The sequence below is a fragment of the Sycon ciliatum genome, chromosome 3, assembly GCF_964019385.1.
Source record: "Sycon ciliatum chromosome 3, ocSycCili1.1, whole genome shotgun sequence".
In the NCBI taxonomy this organism is placed as follows: Eukaryota; Metazoa; Porifera; class Calcarea; order Leucosolenida; family Sycettidae; genus Sycon; species Sycon ciliatum.
The window spans coordinates 43,846,329-43,864,299 of record NC_088645.1 but is presented as its reverse complement, the minus strand read 5'-3'; the positions used below and the strand labels follow the sequence as shown (position 1 = coordinate 43,864,299).

The following is a 17,971-nucleotide window of genomic DNA, read 5'->3' as shown; positions in this document are numbered from 1 at the left end:
TCGTAACACCGTGAATTTTTACTCGAACCTCTCAATGAAAATATATGGGTCGAAGAGAAAGCTCTCAGCTTGCGATTGCAAAAATTGCCAAAGCGATAGGGTAAATATTCATAGTTATAGTTATGGCACTCGACAGACAAGCAATACCAGACAAGCAATACCAGACAAGCAATACCAGACAAGCAATACCAGACAAGCAATACCAGCCGAGCCAACGGCTTTTGAAACGAATTATACTCCTGTGTGCTGCAATTCTTAGACACTGCTGAGACTCAGTTGTTCCCTGAGGTTTTGCGTCCAATGTGCAAGTCTGATTCTTTGTTGCGTGTTCTTGTCTTTGTTTGGAACTGTCCAGTCATACCGTGTCCACATGTCTACAGACACAATGGAACCGAGTGTGTGAAGTGTTCTTGCGATGCAAACGGAGCGAGGAGCTGCGACCCTAACAGTGGAGCGTGTCTTTGCAGAGACCACGTAAATGGCACACGCTGTGATGTGTGCTCTGATGGCAGTTACATAGCATCTACTCATCTAGACTCCTGCACCCCATGTGCATGTGTGGCTAACACTACTCAAGCCAATAATACATGTGACATGAATAGTGGTATTTGTAATTGCCTGGACAAATATTCCGGTCGCAGATGTCAGTCTTGTAGTCTGGGCCACTACCAATCAGGAAAGGACTGCATACCTTGTGCGTGTAGCAGTACACGTGCCCGTGGCAACCACTGTTACATTACTACTGGACAGTGCAGATGCAAACCTGGGTATGGTGGAAGGCAATGCTATGGGTGTGCAAAGGGTTACTTCATACCAGATACTACACTGGCAAAGCCACCATGTGTGGTATTTGACCCCAACTCGGATTGCCAAGGTAAACTTTTTTGTTTGTTTGAATTCATGTTGATTTGTGTCCACAGCTCCCCGCACAGAGTTCTTAACCTACCAGTTAAGAGATCATGTCTGCGAATTCAAGCTTAAGTGTCAACTGAGCAGGTGATGTGGTGACAGGAATCCTAGTAGTGCTAGAACAAGTGTGCAGTGCGCAGTCACACCATGACACAAAAACAACAATACTTGGTCCGGCTCATCGCAAATGTCGCTCATCTCCCACGCACCTTTTGACAGGTAAAACCCAGTCCGATCACGATATCTAACTTACTTTTGCTTGGGAGGTTGTGATGGCAAGATCAAAGGAGGCACCAAAGAAAAATGATCGCGACTAGCACTTTGAATCGCGATGTGTTTGACTTTTTTGGGAAGTGGGAATCTGGCCATTCACTGTCTGTGTTGCCAAAAGCCAAGCGCGCAGCGACCCGAAGACCGGAACTGTGGCAGGGGCAACTGACATCCTGGAGAGCGTGACAGGCATGCGTGCACGGCAGAGGAGTACGAGCCGCATGAGCGTCATGCTGAAGAAGAAAGGTGTTTTTGATGCGATGCGCCCGGCCGACGGTTGTTGTTCCTTGCTTGGTGGACCTAGCAGCAGCGTCACAAGAGTCGTGGTCAGCGTATCCAGCGGACCGTATGACAGCTGTCTGGAGAGGCCGTATGCCTCGAAGGCTTTGTTGAAACACGCTGTGGAGACACACAGGTCACACTGCCCACGGTTCCTTCAAGCACCGAAGTGACAGCCACAGCTGTTCCTTTCCCATTGCTGCCATACGACAGCCTGAGTCTGAGTGAGAAAGCAAGAGATACTCCGTCTACACCAGCAGCTAGACACCAGCAAATGTCAGCTCGTGTAACGGCGCGGCAGCTCGAGTGATGCAGAGTTGGATGAACTCTGGACCTGTAAGAGTGTGAGTGCAAGAACGCGCTCCTTCGCGGATTTATTTCGTGCATTTTGCTTACCTTGCTTCCTTTCTTCGACTCGCTTCACCTGATTCCTTTGCTGAAATTTTTTCTTGTGGCGGAGAGTATTCTTGTATCATACTTCCTCACTATGCCTACTGGAAATTTCACAGAGCGGTAAAAAAAACTCCTGTTCTTAGTGGCGATAGATAAGCGACAATTGCGATGAGCCGGACCAAGTACCTAATCGGTTTAAACGTCATTTTCTTGTGACTTTCATCGCAAATCTCTTGTCACCATATGATATTATCAAAAGTGCATAAACCAGAGAATGCACATGTGGTTAAAGGGTCAGTGCGCGTCACGCTGCCTTCATTACGTAACTTGCCTTCGTCACACTCTGAAAGGATGCACTCAAGCCCACAGTTTCTTGTCGAGATCATCTGAGCCAGAGCAAGTGAAAAGGGACGTTATCCCGATTTTGTGCGTTTTGAGTTATCAACAGATTCTTGTAGCCAGAAGATGTACGAATCACATGAAAAAAACGATTGAAAATCGATACACGGATAGTAAAGTTACGGGCATTTGTTCCACACTATTTCCCTAAAAACATCGCACATTATCATGTTCAATCTTCATGCTGTGTTGATATTGTCTTCGTACACACAGTTCATTACCTATGTAATGGATCTTGCCATGTATCGACTTGATGATGGACCAGGTCCGAAACCGTGTGGTAATAAAAATTTCTAATCGCATTTTAAAAGAGACCTTTATTCGAGGTCAAGAGATAAGTTTCATAAATCAAAACTCCAGTGGAGCACACTGCTTGTTTACGTAAACCAGAACTCCCGTAACTCCGCCTTGGATCGCTGTCAGTATTTTTAACCGAGTAGGTTCTTATCCCGATAGACATTTTTGATCATGCAAGTTGCCAGCGGTGCAGCCGAGTCACACCAGGTTGTGTTTGAAAAGTTTGCACTGTACATTGGTAGGGATACATGAGTAGTACGGTCTCCAAAGGGCTCAAAGCAACATGCATATTATAACAGTAGGCAAGCAGGATGCAAACAGACGGACGAGGGTCCGCACCTGAAAAATACCACCATACTCATCCAGGACTTTCTTTTCCCTCTCATTTAGTGGACACAAGCAAACAGACAAACCCATTTACAATGCGGAAAGGGGGTGTGTCAACTGACAGATGCTCTATTCAGTTGCTATTCACCCTCGAGTGGATAGCAAGTGAATAGAGCGGTTGTCAGTGGACACCACCCCCCCCCCCCCCTCTATACAATGCAGTTGCGTGGTGTCCACCACTTTTTTATACTGATTTGTAATGTAACTGGCATGTAACTGTTATAATTCAAGAAACAGCAGGAGATAGGAGATAGCCAGAAAATTTACTAAGGGGCCATCCGTAAATATCGATCTTTTTCACGAAGAGAAAAGGTTTCGTTCATGGGGGGGGGGGGTTGAGGAGAGTTTCGTTATGAAAAATATATCGATAGTTGAAACATCAGTCCATTCTACCTGTCAAGTCAATAATGTTTTTTTGTTCAAGAGGGAGTGGGGGGTGAGGGGAGGGTCATAACTAAACTTTTTCGTTTCGTGAAAATTATCATTAATTTCGGATGGCCCCAAAATATGTCCAATTTCCCTGGGCTGTGATATTTGTGCCATTTTCATTTCGCTCTGCAGAGTGCCATTGTTCTCCGTTCGGATCAACGGACAGCACCTGTGCTAATGGAACAGGAATTTGTCAATGCAAGCCAGGGTACACTGGAGAGAAGTGTGACTCTTGCACCAGTGCTAGCCAGTTCCACTCTTCAACTAGCGGTTGCAAAAGTACGAATGGCATGCACTGCATCATTATGAGTGTGTTGTGTGATTTGCTACGTGGTCTGTGTGGTAGTCATGCACTGTGCATCACAGCTGTAGTACTACGGAAAGAATAGACAACCAGCCAGTGTGTCTCTTAGATTCTTCATCTGTAAAACCAGCTCAACAGCAGCATATGGCCAAGAGCATTTCGCAATGCACTGTTACCATGACTGTGCACATCAGTACTACAGCCGTGATGTACAATGCATGACTACCACAGTCTGGTGGGTCGCAAAGCTTTGAGGCAGCCTTTTTCACCACCAGTGAGCAAGTCTCTGCTGCTCTTGTTCTGCCACTGGCTTGTCGCCTGTCTAGTTCACCAGCTCAATTTCACTCAACCAAATTATTTCTAGATCTCCCTGTAAAAAGGCGTTAACACATGTTGGGAATTGCCTAGGAAAACGAGAACATTGTTAAGAGAGCATGGCTGACAATACAAAGTGTGTGTGCAAGTCAATGTCTCCGATTTCGCTCAAAATGTGCAGGTATGTTCCCTTTGGGGTGTAGATCGATTGTGCAAAGCCCTTGATCTGGGGTTTTCTTGAAATAAACGGTTTTGAATTTTTCCACTCGACCATGCTGAAATACAGTCAAAGTCATACCTGCGCAGGAAGGCTCGCCCTTCCGCGACGTCTCCTCAGCAATTTCTACTCCAACACTACTCCCTATGCCACAGAACAAAGTGTATCGTTGACTCTGACAAGGAAAAGCAGGGATCACTTGTCACTCCAAACGACAAGCTTCTCCTTGCGCCACCAACAGTTTTTGGTGCCACCGTTGATGCACCAGTTCTGAAGTCTCCATTGTGAAAGAGTTAAGATAGCCCGTCGCTCTAGCCATATACTATGTATAAGGCATACCCTGAGCTGGAGTGTATATGGAAAATATACACCAAATACAAACCGAGGTCGAAGGCCGAGGTTTGTTTGATGGTGTATATGTGAAACTCAGACTTGTAACAAAGCTTCCAAACTCTCTCTTGTGTATATTTTCTTGTAACAAAGCTTCCAAACTCTCTCTTGTGTATATTTTCCATATACACTCCAGCGAAGGGTATATCCGACTTATACCTACCTCAGTATGAATCCTAAAAAGGAGTATAAAAGCCCTGGCCAGCGGAAACCAGCACTTGTGTACTTGATATCAATCATCAAAATATGACGTCAAAGTTTGGGACGTGAAGTGAGCTGGCTTTTGAAGATTAATTTTCAATCGAGTGGATGTCTTTGTTGGCAAAGGGGTTTCAAGTGTCTTCAAATGAGTCTGGTCAATTGATTTCAGTGCTAGGTGAGAGCTTGTCACACGGATGGTTGAGTTTAGACTCAGCAATGGCGTCAGGTGTCGCGACAAGGTCCAGAGTTGTCAGCGTGAGACTCCCCTTGCGAAGCGACGCTGAAAGTTAGTTCGCGATCGAAAGTATTTCTTTCTTTGCCTGGTGATGACAGTCAATTGTTTTCTGGTTAAAACTTGGATTTGGAGAGTTTACATTTCATTGCTATCAGGTCCGCCCTCATTTCCCTTGTGCGGCGCTGATGAGATCACAACGGACGAAACTGTTCTGTTCGTAGATTGAATCTGTATACCCAATACTGTGTTCCGAACTTGTCCTTTCACTTTTCCACGCACTTTGGATTAGACTGGTGCAGACCAATTTGCCAACTAATCTTCTTCGTTTGTGCTGCTCTCTGCTCAGCCCTGTTTCGTTTAATTCCGTCGCCAACCAGTGCCTCATTGGTCCAAGGGAATGTAGTGAATCTCAGACACCCCTTTGTGTTCGGTTCTAAGTTCACCTCATATAACCAAGTGACGGTAAGCTGATATTCACCTATGATACTTAGGTGCACAACACATACGTGTCAGTTCCTGAGCACTTCCGGAGCACTGTTTATTTCGCTTCATGATCTTCTGTCTTCCCGTCATTTTGTTTCCTTTCCTTCTTTGTTTCTTGCGTTCCATATTCGCCTCTGTGCTTTTGCGCCCAGTTCCTATTTAATAATAATAATAATAGTACAGCACGCATATAGCTCATATGAAAAATCAAATGAGGGTCATGCATCTGTCGACAACGTCGAGCCAGTGCGTTCTGTCTGAGGCAAGTTGCTCCGCTTCCAAAAGAGACATATTGAGAAGTAAAAGGTCATTCCTAATGTTGTCTACCCATCTGGTCACTGGGCGACCTCTGGGCTTCTTTATATCTGTTATATTCATTGCCATGTGAAGGGCTTTGTAGGACACAGCGTCCTTCCCTTCACGAATGACATGTCCAAACCATAATAAGCGCCGGCGTCTACAGACTGCACTTATTGGGCATTGAGCAGTTTTAGCATAAAGAGCATTATTCGAAATTTTATTGGGAAAGATGATTCCAAGTATGTATCTGAGTTTACGGCGGTGCCATACATCAATTTTGCTTTCTAAGGCTTTTGTTAGAGTCCATAGTGCGCAGTTATATAGGAGAACTGGCAAAATGAGACAGTTGAACATGCTTAAGCGGGACTGCTGGGTATGGCGTTTCCATGATACACTGGAAAATGCCCGGTTCGCTGCTATGATACGTGCATCAATGTCCTCCGCTGACCCCAGACGAGAACCCAACAGTTTGACCGACCTCCAGGAGGAATCTGACTTTGTAGCTGTTACAAATTGTGTTTTGCTGATGTTTAGTTTTAAGTTGTCTTCTGCGAAGATGGGTTCGCATTTCTCTACGGTTGCTTCAACTGCTGTCCGGCTGTGGTCATGCACTGTTGTATCATCTGCATACAGGGTGAACTTAGTAGGTAGATTGACTTGTTCTGGGCAGGCTTCTCTGATCCTCTGCATTGCACCTTCTGCGTAGACAATATACATAAGGGGTGACAGGGGGTCCCCCTGCACCACTCCAACATTAGTTGGAAATGACTGACTGACTGAGCTGCTTTCCCAGCTTCACGCAAGCAGAGGTTTCGGAGACTAGTTGCTGAATAGTGCTAACATGTGCACCTGCCGAAGCCAGACGGTCAACAGCAGTCTGCCTGATTATTGTATCAAATGCGCCACTGAAATCTAAAAGCGCCGCTGAGTAACTCCAGTCTCCTAGCAAGGCCCTCTCGCACATCATTCTTGTGAAGAATACTCCGTCCGCAGTTGACCGCCGAGGGCGGAAGCCAGCCTGGCTTTCAGGCACAAAGGAGTCCACGAATGTAGTGCAGCGCTGTGTGAGAATACGGGGCAGGACCTTTCTGATCACCGACAGAAGCATAACTGGTCGGTAACTTTTGGGGAAGCCGGGAGGCTTATTTGGCTTATATATGGGCACGATCAAACCGCGTCTGAGGTCTTCTGGACAATACTTTGCCAGTTGAACAGCGTTGAAGAATGTTGTTAACCAAGTGGTGATTGCATCTTTACCGGCCTGCAGCAAAACAGCGGAAACTCCATCCTGTCCAACAGCACCACCCGGTTTTTGCCGTGAGATTGCTGCTCGAACTTCTTCCTGAGTAAATGGCTCCTCATCAGGTGTTACCTCTCCATCTGCTGGGTGGTCGACTGCAGCAGGGACGTCATCGCGATGGAATACGGACAAGTAATACTTGCGGAATTCATCGAGATTCCATTGGACGTCCGCCATGATTTCACCATCTTTGTTTGCAAGTCTGACAGGTGGCTGGCTGACTGAGGAACGAAGTTGGCGGATGTTACGAATTGCATTGTAGTATGACCGTGCGTCGGGCCGTAATGCATCTGCTTCTGTTGCTTTCTCCTGCCAAAATTGGTCACCCTCCTTTCGTAATATTGATCGTATTTTATGCAGTATTTGATTGCGTTCTCTTGCTAGCTGTTGCCGTCTTTCAGGATCACGTTCCGCATCCTTCTCAATGTGAAGCTCTTTCTGCCGTTGCGACAGCGTAGACACTTCAGTACTCATGCTGCGGACCGACTTGTGTCCAACCTTTGCCCTCCCAAATGCACCTAGAGCTGCACCATGCACAACCGTCACAAAGCCATCCCACAGGTTATCAATAACTTGAGGCGATACTTGGGAGAGCTGGATCTCCGGAAGATTTTTAAGTAGTGCTGACTGATAGAGTTTCCTGGTTATCTCTGTAGGTTGGTTGTATTTGGAGAAGCATCGCTCCTTAGACTTTGGCGCAGGCTTCGCTGGTCCAAATGAGAGACGAAAGTCGGCAATTACCGGATGATGATCCGATCTGGTGCGGAATCCTCCATATGATCTTGCATTGGTCACTGATGTTAGTCCACCAGTCTTCACTGCGATGAAATCAATCATATTCCGCACCGCACGGCCGTCAGAGTATGTCAATCCATCTGCAAACCATGTGGAGCGATGCTGTAATTTGTGCTTGAACAGAGTGTTGCAAAGCACCAGCCCATGCTCACCACACAGGTCTAAGAGTCTATCACCATTGGCATTGTTAGATGTATGTTTGGAGTAAGAACCTACTGGGCCACTTCTCCTTCCGACCGAGCTTCCTACTTTGGCGTTAAAATCTCCAAGTATCCACAGTTCATCTCTCCGTTTCACTTGGCCTGCAATGGAACTCAGGACGGAGTAGAAGCTGTCAGCTTCAGCAGGATATTTTGTAGAGCGCTGCAGGGTTGGAGCATAGCAGCACACGACGGTAACTGTTCTGCTGTCCCTGCGCGGATTTATAATGTGCGATCGATTTATAATGTGCGAAGTTAAATAAACACAAACAAAGAAGATACATGGTCATATTCCACGAAGAATGAACAGGCTTGTGAGGTCAAAAAATCGAGCCAGACTTGTCTGCAATTCCCAATCAAGTGAGATGATTCCAGGCAGGAAGTGAAAGAGGGAAAGCTCTATGTTCTCGAAAGAGCCATTTACAGCATCAGAAGTCAGACGTGCAGCAGTTTTTCATCTCTGCTTTATATCACATATCTAATTGTTTGTGTTGATTGTTAGAAAAGTAGAGAATAGAGAAGATTGAGGATATGTAGCGACAACATAGAAACATATCATACTCGTCTTTCACCAACAATCATGGTTTTTGACCCTCAATACAAAATGGAGCCATTGGATATTGCCGTCCTTGGGCAACATGAGGAACGCGCAACGAAGCTGAGATGAGCATGAGCTATGTCCCACAGCAACATAGAATGCAGAAGGTTACTGGATGCTGACGAGACTAGTAAGACAATTGGACATACCGGCCGTACTACAACTCGACAACACAAAGCAACATGCTCATGCTCATCTTTGCTACGTTTTCCTTCCCCTCATTGCACCTTTCCTAACCTGAGTTCCACTAGTTGAAGGTTGCTGGCTTGCGCCTCTTAGATGGGTAAGAACTAGTTGTCAGATTGTTGAATGTCTCACTATCCTTGTCAGTTGTGTGCCTTGTCGTCGCACTATCTGATTATTATATTAGTACCTTGGTGGATTGTCAGTCCCAACCCGTAACGTATTGGTCCGTTGTTATCCCTACATGTACTACATGTATTAGATCAACATCCGAGTTTTAAGCATCGTTATGCCGCGCAAAAACCGCACAACAATAAACAAGGACAACGATAATGACACTAATATTAGGAAGTGGAATGGCACTGAAGGTTATCTATTCTATAATTTAAATAGAATTATATAATTCTCCTGAGAACGAGTTATGCAGCAACTATCCACGACTGTAACAAGATGATAAACTGTCAGAAAGTGCGATGATAGGGCACACAACTGACAGCTGTTGGTTGTCAGAGTTAGGTCTCAGTTTGCTGAATGTCTCAGTAGCCTGTCAGTTTTGTGCCCTATTATCTCATGGTCTCACTCTTTATCGTCTTGTTACATTAGTGGATAGTTGCTGCATAACTCCGTCTCATATTATGTTTCTTCACTGTTTTACATTTATTACTGGCTCAGTATCTGAGTTAAAATGAACGGGAAAAATAAAACCCTCGGCAAAAAACCTCGGCTTCGGCTCGGTTTTTGCCTCGGGGTTTGATCTCCCATAAACACTCAGTCCTCAGCTTATATGTAGTGTGTACAGTTGATAACAAAGGATGGACTCTGATGGAGAGCTAAGGGTTGATTTATACAAAACAAAAATGGACCAAGGAACTACAAGTTAAGCTATAATGTCCACTAACACCACGAGTTACTAAAAAATCAGCTCATGCGATAACATAATTGCACAACACTGACCGATGGTACTGACATTCTACAACTAACTGGCTGACGTTGGCAGCACTGAACTGCGTGGCTGGTACTCTGCGGCTGCTGCAGAAAAAGCGGTACATGCGTTGCTGTTGATCGGATCCGTTTGCAGTGGCGCTTGTGCTGACGCGGTTGGTCGGGGAGGGTTCAGCAGGCTCCCCAACATGCTGACCTCTGACCATTACAAACGACTGTCCGGCTCTATTCACCTGGTCTCCATCATCTGCAGCCCTGGGCAACATAACCCCGCGTGTCGTCCTGGCAACCAAGAAACGGTGCATCTTGGAGCTCCGCACGCAGATTCCATTGCTATCAGGTTCGGCTTCATTTCCTCTGTGCTGCGCTGACGAGTCCACAAAGGACGAAACAGTTCTGTCCGCAGATTGAGTATATAGGGTCCCTAGTTCGATTCCTGGTGGTGACAGTCGATTTTTTCTTCAGATTTTTCCCGTTTGTCTCTTTCCCTCAAAACCAGTTAATATATATTATATATATATGTATAATAGGATTTTCTGGTGACAGTTTAAAAGAGAAAGGGTTGCAACGGGTAGGGGTTTGGTCGGGTAACGGGTTCGGGTATTTTCATCCGGGTAGCACGGGTACCCTATCGGGTATTTTGACACATTATGTGCTGTAGTGTGCACTTGGGCTACATAAAAAGTGTACAGTAGGCACGTGTCCGTGCTGTTACACGTACCGTTGCGAAAACACCGTACTCCAACTACCCGATCGGGTTCTCTTGAGCAAATAGCTACCCTACTACCCGATCAAACCATGGGTTATTTGGGTACCCTACTACTCATTGACATCTCTACTTTGCTATCCGATTCTCCAACAGGTTTCCTTTGATGGACTAATGTCCCTGAATGGTTTTTCTGGAGGCTACAACTCAAACACCCAGGTTACAGAGGAGCGTGCTATTGTCGCCCCCTACTGGACATCACGCTCTGGAAATCAGACCTGTTCCAATGGAACCTTGGAAGTACATTACATTAATGAGACTGTGGACAAGGTTGTGTTTGATCAGTTCAAACAAGGCTTAAACCAGCATATTAAGCTTCAAAATCTCGGGGAGGAGTTTAGGCCACGTGAGCTTGTCCTGGTAAAATGGCTGGAGATCCGTGAGAACAACCAACACAACAAGGTATAATGAGGACACTTCAAGGGTTGTCGTCTTGTCGATATCATGTCTGTCCAGAATTATTAATCTACATTTTACTTTATGGTAGGGCTGAAATGGTTATTACGAATAACCAGTTATGCAACCGTAAAAAAAAAGTAACTTATCGTGTCCTTTCCCGAAGGGAACTCACGACAGCCGCTAACACCCGGTAATCCCTATGCAACCGTTAGGGCCGAACAAACGGATAACCATTTGATTCACGGTTATGCAGCGATTTTTGGAATATTTTAAAAGCGAAATAAAAGAAACCTTCATAAGTCTGTCATTTCTTGCACTACGAGAAACCATGATCTGTACACACTTTAATTTTACCTATATTTCATCTGACGACAAGTTTTCAAGTGTACCAGTGAAATCTTTCAGTGTGACGTTGAAGAGTCAAAAGTCTGTCCATTTTCGCAGTGTTGCAGTATACAAATCCTGACAATTGGCACAATACAGCTGTCGCACCAGATTCCTTGGCACAGCCCTTCAGGCTTTGAGTGCCTGTTAAAGCACATACCGTAAAGTACCGCCAGAGCGCCCCCCATCTGGCGAGCGCGCCCCACCTTGATTTTAGGGGCTAGGGAAAGGATACTCACATGGCAGAGTGCGACGAAGTTTGTTACTGTTTTCTTGAACGAAGTTTGTTACGGTTTTCTTGAACGAAATTTGTTACTGTTTTCTTGAACGAAGTTTGTTACTGTTTTCTTAAACGAAGTTTGTTTCAGTGTGAGAACCTTACTGTACTAAGCTCACACTTGGCAGGTTTTTGTATGGAGCTCGTGTCCGTTCGAAAGTACGGATTGACTGCACAACGTGCAATATATGTACAAGATTCGTGTCGTATGACCTACAGACAGGAGACCGCGTTCACAATACAACCACGAAAGGTGGAGATGGTTGGGTGCTGTCGCGGTACATTGTGGTACTATTAACTTTGCGTGCACATCTGACAATCGTCTGTCGTTTATTTCATTGCCTTTTCCTTTAGCGTAACACATTCATGGCTATGATTATCAGTGATGAGTGTCAGTCTTTTACTTTGTTCAACTATGCCGGAATAAGCTGGTCAGGGTATCCATATCCAGTCATGGCAGCCGTCAACATCTTCAATCAATCTGGAACAGCTAATGTCAATCTACAAGGTGGAGTGCACAACCTGACCAATGGCTGTAGTGCTATGTTACGTGCAAAGAAGCACTGCCTTGACAATGTTAAGCCAGCACCCTTTCTCGGCAACTCGAGTGTTGATATAATCGAATGTCCGTCCAACATAAAAATTGCAAGTGTCGCTACAGTGTTCATAAAACAGGAACAAATCACCGTTCATGATTGTTTCGTCTCCGGTCCAACTACATCAATTGCAAGTCAGGAGATAGCTTCAGTAAGTCTAAACAAGCATTCAAGAGGGATGGGGAGGGAGAGCACGTGGGAAAGAAGGAGAACGAGAGAGAGAGATTGAACACAAGGGGGGGGGGGGGGGGATGGGAAGTGAGTGAACCAGGGCATAAGCATAAAAGGACAGAATGTGAGAGCACAACATCCCTATGGGCCAAGTGAGTGTGTACAAGGGAATACCATTCTATGCCCTCTACGAGAGAACTTGAAAGCTCAGTGGCCCTAGGTCAGCAGCAATGTTATTCGATCTGATGGAAAGGTTTTTGCAATGCAATGATGCAGCCGATCAGTTTTAATACGGCGACTCTCGCTGCGGCGGGACCACTCTTCTCCCCTCTTTTACTCTCTGTGTAGGCACTCCTGCTGACGCTGTCTACTAAGACATTCAACAGTGTCACCCTAGCTGTTATTTGGCTCTTCCTCGGAGTCCTCTGTTAATGATCTCAGCATTCTATTTGTACACCAAACCCGCCTATTCAAACACTGCAATCTCCCCGATTCTTACATTCCCGGCCCATTGGCAGCAAACCCAAAAACATTCGAATGACAATGTGACGGCCCTATGCCTATGGACCGAAGTCACCGCACACTGAACAAGTTCGGGCATGATCATGTTTTTTTCTCCTGCCGCCTGGATGCCTGGTCTGTTGCTGCCGACGCATCTTTTCACAAAGTCAGCGAGATGACCTAAGCTAGCAAAGATGATGTGTAGTCTTTAAAGCTAACTCCAGTTAGAAATACTTTAGCAAAGGCCCCACTTTTCAAAGCGTACAATTAGAATGCATTCAATTGTGAAACGTCAACAGATTCTTGGTGAAGACCTTTCGAGGAAGTCAAATAGTGTTGAGAGTATGACCTTTGGAGGAAGTCAAATAGTGTTGAGAGTATGACCTTTGGAGGAAGTCAAATAGTGTTGAGAGTATGTCAAATAGTGTTGAGAGTATGTCAAATAGTGTTGAGAGTATGTTAGGAAAACTAAAGTGACCATCGAAAGAAAAAATGAGAAATTTTTCAAAAATTTCCCAACGACTCTCGATGGGTTAACAGCAAGTATCCAGTTTCGCCAACCGCACACTCTAAGGCCAAAACAAATAATGACCTTGTTTCCGGTCGCCCGACCGGGCCACTTTTTCCCAAATTCTGAAACTTTTTTTTGGTCCCAAATGTATACAAACGGTGGCAATGCCATGTGTGCAAGTGCACTCAAAGAGTCATAACTCAGTCAAATCTCAACCGAATTCCACAATCGAAACACCTACAAGGTAGCAGAGATTCTCAGCTGTCGGCTCGAAAACCTATGGGGTCGATACGAGCTAGAATAACGGAGCTGGAAGGACTCGAACTGTTTGCTTGATTTCTCAGGATGTACGAAAACAGGAATACACCACATGCTGTACAAGAACAGTGAGTCAGTCAACTTTGACATTGATCCTTGCCATGATATACATGTATGTACAATGTACATGTACATGTGTATGACATTGTGCTCTTGTCCATCTATACCACAACGATTGAGGAACCAAAAAAAGTATCGAAAAAAGTTTCATTCCGGCCAACCGAGTCTCCTTTTTGAGGGGTTGCCGACCGGAAACAAGCCTTTTTTTTGTTTTGGCCTAATAATAATTGTCTTGAATTCATTGGTTAACAGGAATGCTGCTATTCTAAAAGTGATGGACAACTGATAGACTCGGGTCTTTCCCAACCATTCCAAAGAATTTCTGCAAACGACAGTGCTTTGCGGGACATCTGCCAAACTGGTGGGGTGCTCTCTCATTTCTTCAAGAACCGCAACTCTCCCAAAGCCGTGAACAAGCGTGTCTCCGTCAAGCAAAGTGAGCATATTGTTTTCTTCTTTGTTTGAATTTAAAAGAAAGCCCCTGTCTGTGACAGCCTTGGATAAAGCTTAAGAGAGCATGTCTGAGAAAACCAGAACATATGTGCAAGTCGATCTCTCAGATTTCGCTCAAATTTTGCAGGTAGGTTTGCTTTGGGGTGTAGATCGATATTCCAAAGCCCGCGCAAAATCTTTTGAAGGGAACCATGAAATTGGCATACCCCTCAATATTGGCCCAATATTGGCACGATTTATGGGTCTACAAACGAGCCACGGCACAGAGTACAAGAACAAGCTACGAACAAAACTCCATCAAGCCAACATTACCTCACCTTAGAAGAGTTCTTGGGGCAGCACCACTTAGCCACGCCAGCATCCCAGAAGACGAGGGCAATCATCCCTTGACGGCACAAATAATCGTCTTGAAAATAGCCAAATTACAAGCGCTGATAAAACAGCGAGCTACGTCCTCAATTAGCAAACACTATACACCGGCAGATAGTAGAACACCTCTTCTAGCACTGAGGACATGTCCCCCATCATTCTTTTGGGGTTTTCTTGAAATAAACAATTTTTAATTTTTCCACTCGACCATTCTGAAATACGTCCAAACTCATACCTGCGCAAGAAAGCTCGCCCCTCCGCGACGTCTAGTCAGCAATTTCTACTCCAACACCACTCCCAACGCTGCAGAACAACGTGTATTGTTGACTTTGACAAGGAAAAGCAGCGGTGATCACTTGTCACTCCAAACGACAAGCTTCTCCTTGCGCCACCAACATTTTTCGTTGCAACAGTTGATGCAAAAGTGACTAAATTTTTGCGTGTAGTTTTTGGATTTTACTGCAAGAGGAATGAGTGGAAAAATTAAAAATTGTTTATTTCAAGAAAACCCCAAAAGGATGATGGGAGACATGTCCTCAGTGCTAGAAGAGGTGTTCTACTATCTGCCGGTGTATAGTGTTTGCTAATTGAGGACGTAGCTCGCTGTTTTATCAGCGCTTGTAATTTGGCTATTTTCAAGACGATCATTTGTGGCGTCAAGGGATGATTGCCCTCGTCTTCTGGGATGCTGGCCTGGCTAAGTAGTGCTGCCCCAAGAACTCTTCTAAGGTGAGGTAATGATGGCTTGATGGAGTTTTGTTCGTAGCTTGTTCTTGCACTCTGTGCCGTGGCTCGTTTGTTGACCCATAAATCGTGCCAATATTGGGTCAATATTGAGGGGTATACCAATTTCATGGTTCCCTTCAAAAGATTTTGTGCGGGCTTTGGAATGTCGATCTACACCCCAAAGCAAACCTACCTGCAAAATTTGAGCGAAATCTGAGAGATCGACTTGCACATATGTTCTGGTTTTCTCAGACATGCTCTCTTAACTACTTGGTTGACACTGCCTCGGGAATGCGTATAACAATATTGGTACACAAGAGAGAGAGAGATTTGAAGCTTTTTTACAACTCTGAGTTTCACGTATTACTACGATCATCAGGCAACTGATGGATCCAAAACGGGCAGCCAGAACATAAGGGGGAGCAAGGTGGGAAATTCTGAGGGGTGTCATAGGCGACGCGTATCATAGCGCAAGAGTCAGGTGCAGGCGTGAAGTTGCCAAGTCTTCAGACTTGGACTATGCAGCAGTAGTTCCGGCGTGAATGATGTAGAATAGAGCTGGGGACAAATGCCAAATCCACACATGCCCACACCATTACACAAACATACACCCACACTCTCCCCCTTTTCTCACATAGATATACACTCACACGCGCGTCCACACAAACATTCTCTAAATCTCTCTCTCTCTCTCTCTCTCTCTCTCTCTCTCTCTCTCTCTCTCTCTCACACACACACACTTGTACTTGTACTTGTACTTGTTGCTCACTGCCAAAACTGGTCACGTGGGTCTCCCCGGGAGAGGGGAGAGAGACTCAAAAGGAATCTTGGAAAGATGACTCAATTGGCCATTGAACCACCCAACGACCGACACCCCCTGACACCCCCTGAAATCCCCAAACTAGGATTTCATTTCACACACACACACACACACACACACACGAACACACACATTCATTCTCTGTATCTCACACACGCACACACACGCACACACACACGTTCATTTTCTATATCTATCACACATACACACACACACATTCTCCAAATCTCACACACACATTCTCTAAATCTTACACACACACACACACACACACACACACACACACACACACACACACACACACACACACACACACACACACACACACACACACATTCTCCAAATCTCACACACGCACACACACACACACACACACACACACACACACACACACACACACACACACACACACACACACACATACACGCTATAATACTCATCCTTTCATTCTCACACGTACCGCACACATAACAATAATACTATTAAGTTTGAGGATTGAGGAACGTACTGTGTAGTGTGGCGTCAACACCCTTGGATTGGAGTAGAACATTGAATCTTGCCTATGATAATTATGTCTTGCATAGTTGTTATCTCACACAGCAAAAGCAAAGCCGAGCATGGAATTGTTTAATGACTGTTTCGAAACAGGAAACATGATGTTACAAAATTCGGTTACAAACTAAATTGCTTTTGGTCTCTGCCGCGTTGCTTGTGTATAATTGTAGGTTATGGCTACGGAGCTCTTCATCTCGTGAGTCTCAGTGGGGGAAGGTTCGACTTTCCTGTGGTGGGTGAGTTTGTTCTCGGGCACATGATCGGCTCTGGGTATGAAATGCAGGTAACCGCACGGATGCAGGGAATCTCAATGGACAATGGTGCCAATTTTACCTCAATCACTCGTGTAGCTATCAAAATGAGTAAGTTATCGGCGTGTGCATTGTTTGTATTTGTATGAGAATATTTTCGACATTTGTTGGGGATTCGAACTCACAATAAAACCTGAGATCACGGGACAAGAGCCCCTATTGTGCCCACCTATCCTTTGGGGGGGGGGGGGGGGGAGGACTGTATCGATTCTGTCAATCTGTCGTTGATAATCTTGGCCAACAGTTTCAGTTGCCAAAAACCTGGATTCTTAGAACTTGCTATTGGCTGTTGCAGAGTACCTTAAGCAAGGCACAGAAGGGCAGAATGGGTTTGTGCAAGACGAGTATTATATGAACAATTTTATTGAATTTACTTGATTGGCATCATGACATATCCATACCCGAAGTGCGTAGTGCATAGAGGCTGTGCACCGTAGCACAATGCCTCTGTGGTACTGTGCACAAGAAAGGGCTACCAACTCCGGGATACAAACAACAATCATGCCAGCCGCTCCGTGTGTGTGTGTGTGTGTGTGTGTCTATAGTAGTTAGTGTAACATGACAGAGACGCTCTGTTTTCATCTGAACAAACACGTCATGAACACTAAAAGCAGCTTGAGTCAGTGCCACTCATGGATATGTAGAACAGACGTTGAGTTCACTTGGCAGCTAGTCACAAGTCCACGGAAGGCACAACAGGACGAATATGATATGGTTGTGCACAACAAGTTGATTACCTTCAGAATTACTTCCATTACCTTATTTTCCAGAGTATAGACCAAACTACAGTTTAATGCCACACAGAAGTTTTTTTGTCATGAAATACCCACACCTACCCTGTTTATCACTGGGCGTGTGCACGGCTAGTCGAGTACCCATGCTACCCGTGAGGACCTCGGCTAGTCGAGTACCCGTGCTACCCATGAGG

General features: G+C 45.2%; 1 long non-coding RNA gene across 1 annotated transcript; it reads left to right on the top strand.

The window, feature by feature from the left end:
* The first annotated feature begins 592 nt into the window (after positions 1 to 592).
* Positions 593 to 5,481, top strand: LOC135812786 (uncharacterized). Its single transcript, XR_010552972.1, has 3 exons — positions 593 to 874; positions 3,496 to 3,642; positions 5,372 to 5,481. It is a non-coding gene; the product is annotated as an uncharacterized LOC135812786 (long non-coding RNA).
* The last annotated feature ends 12,490 nt before the right edge of the window (positions 5,482 to 17,971 follow it).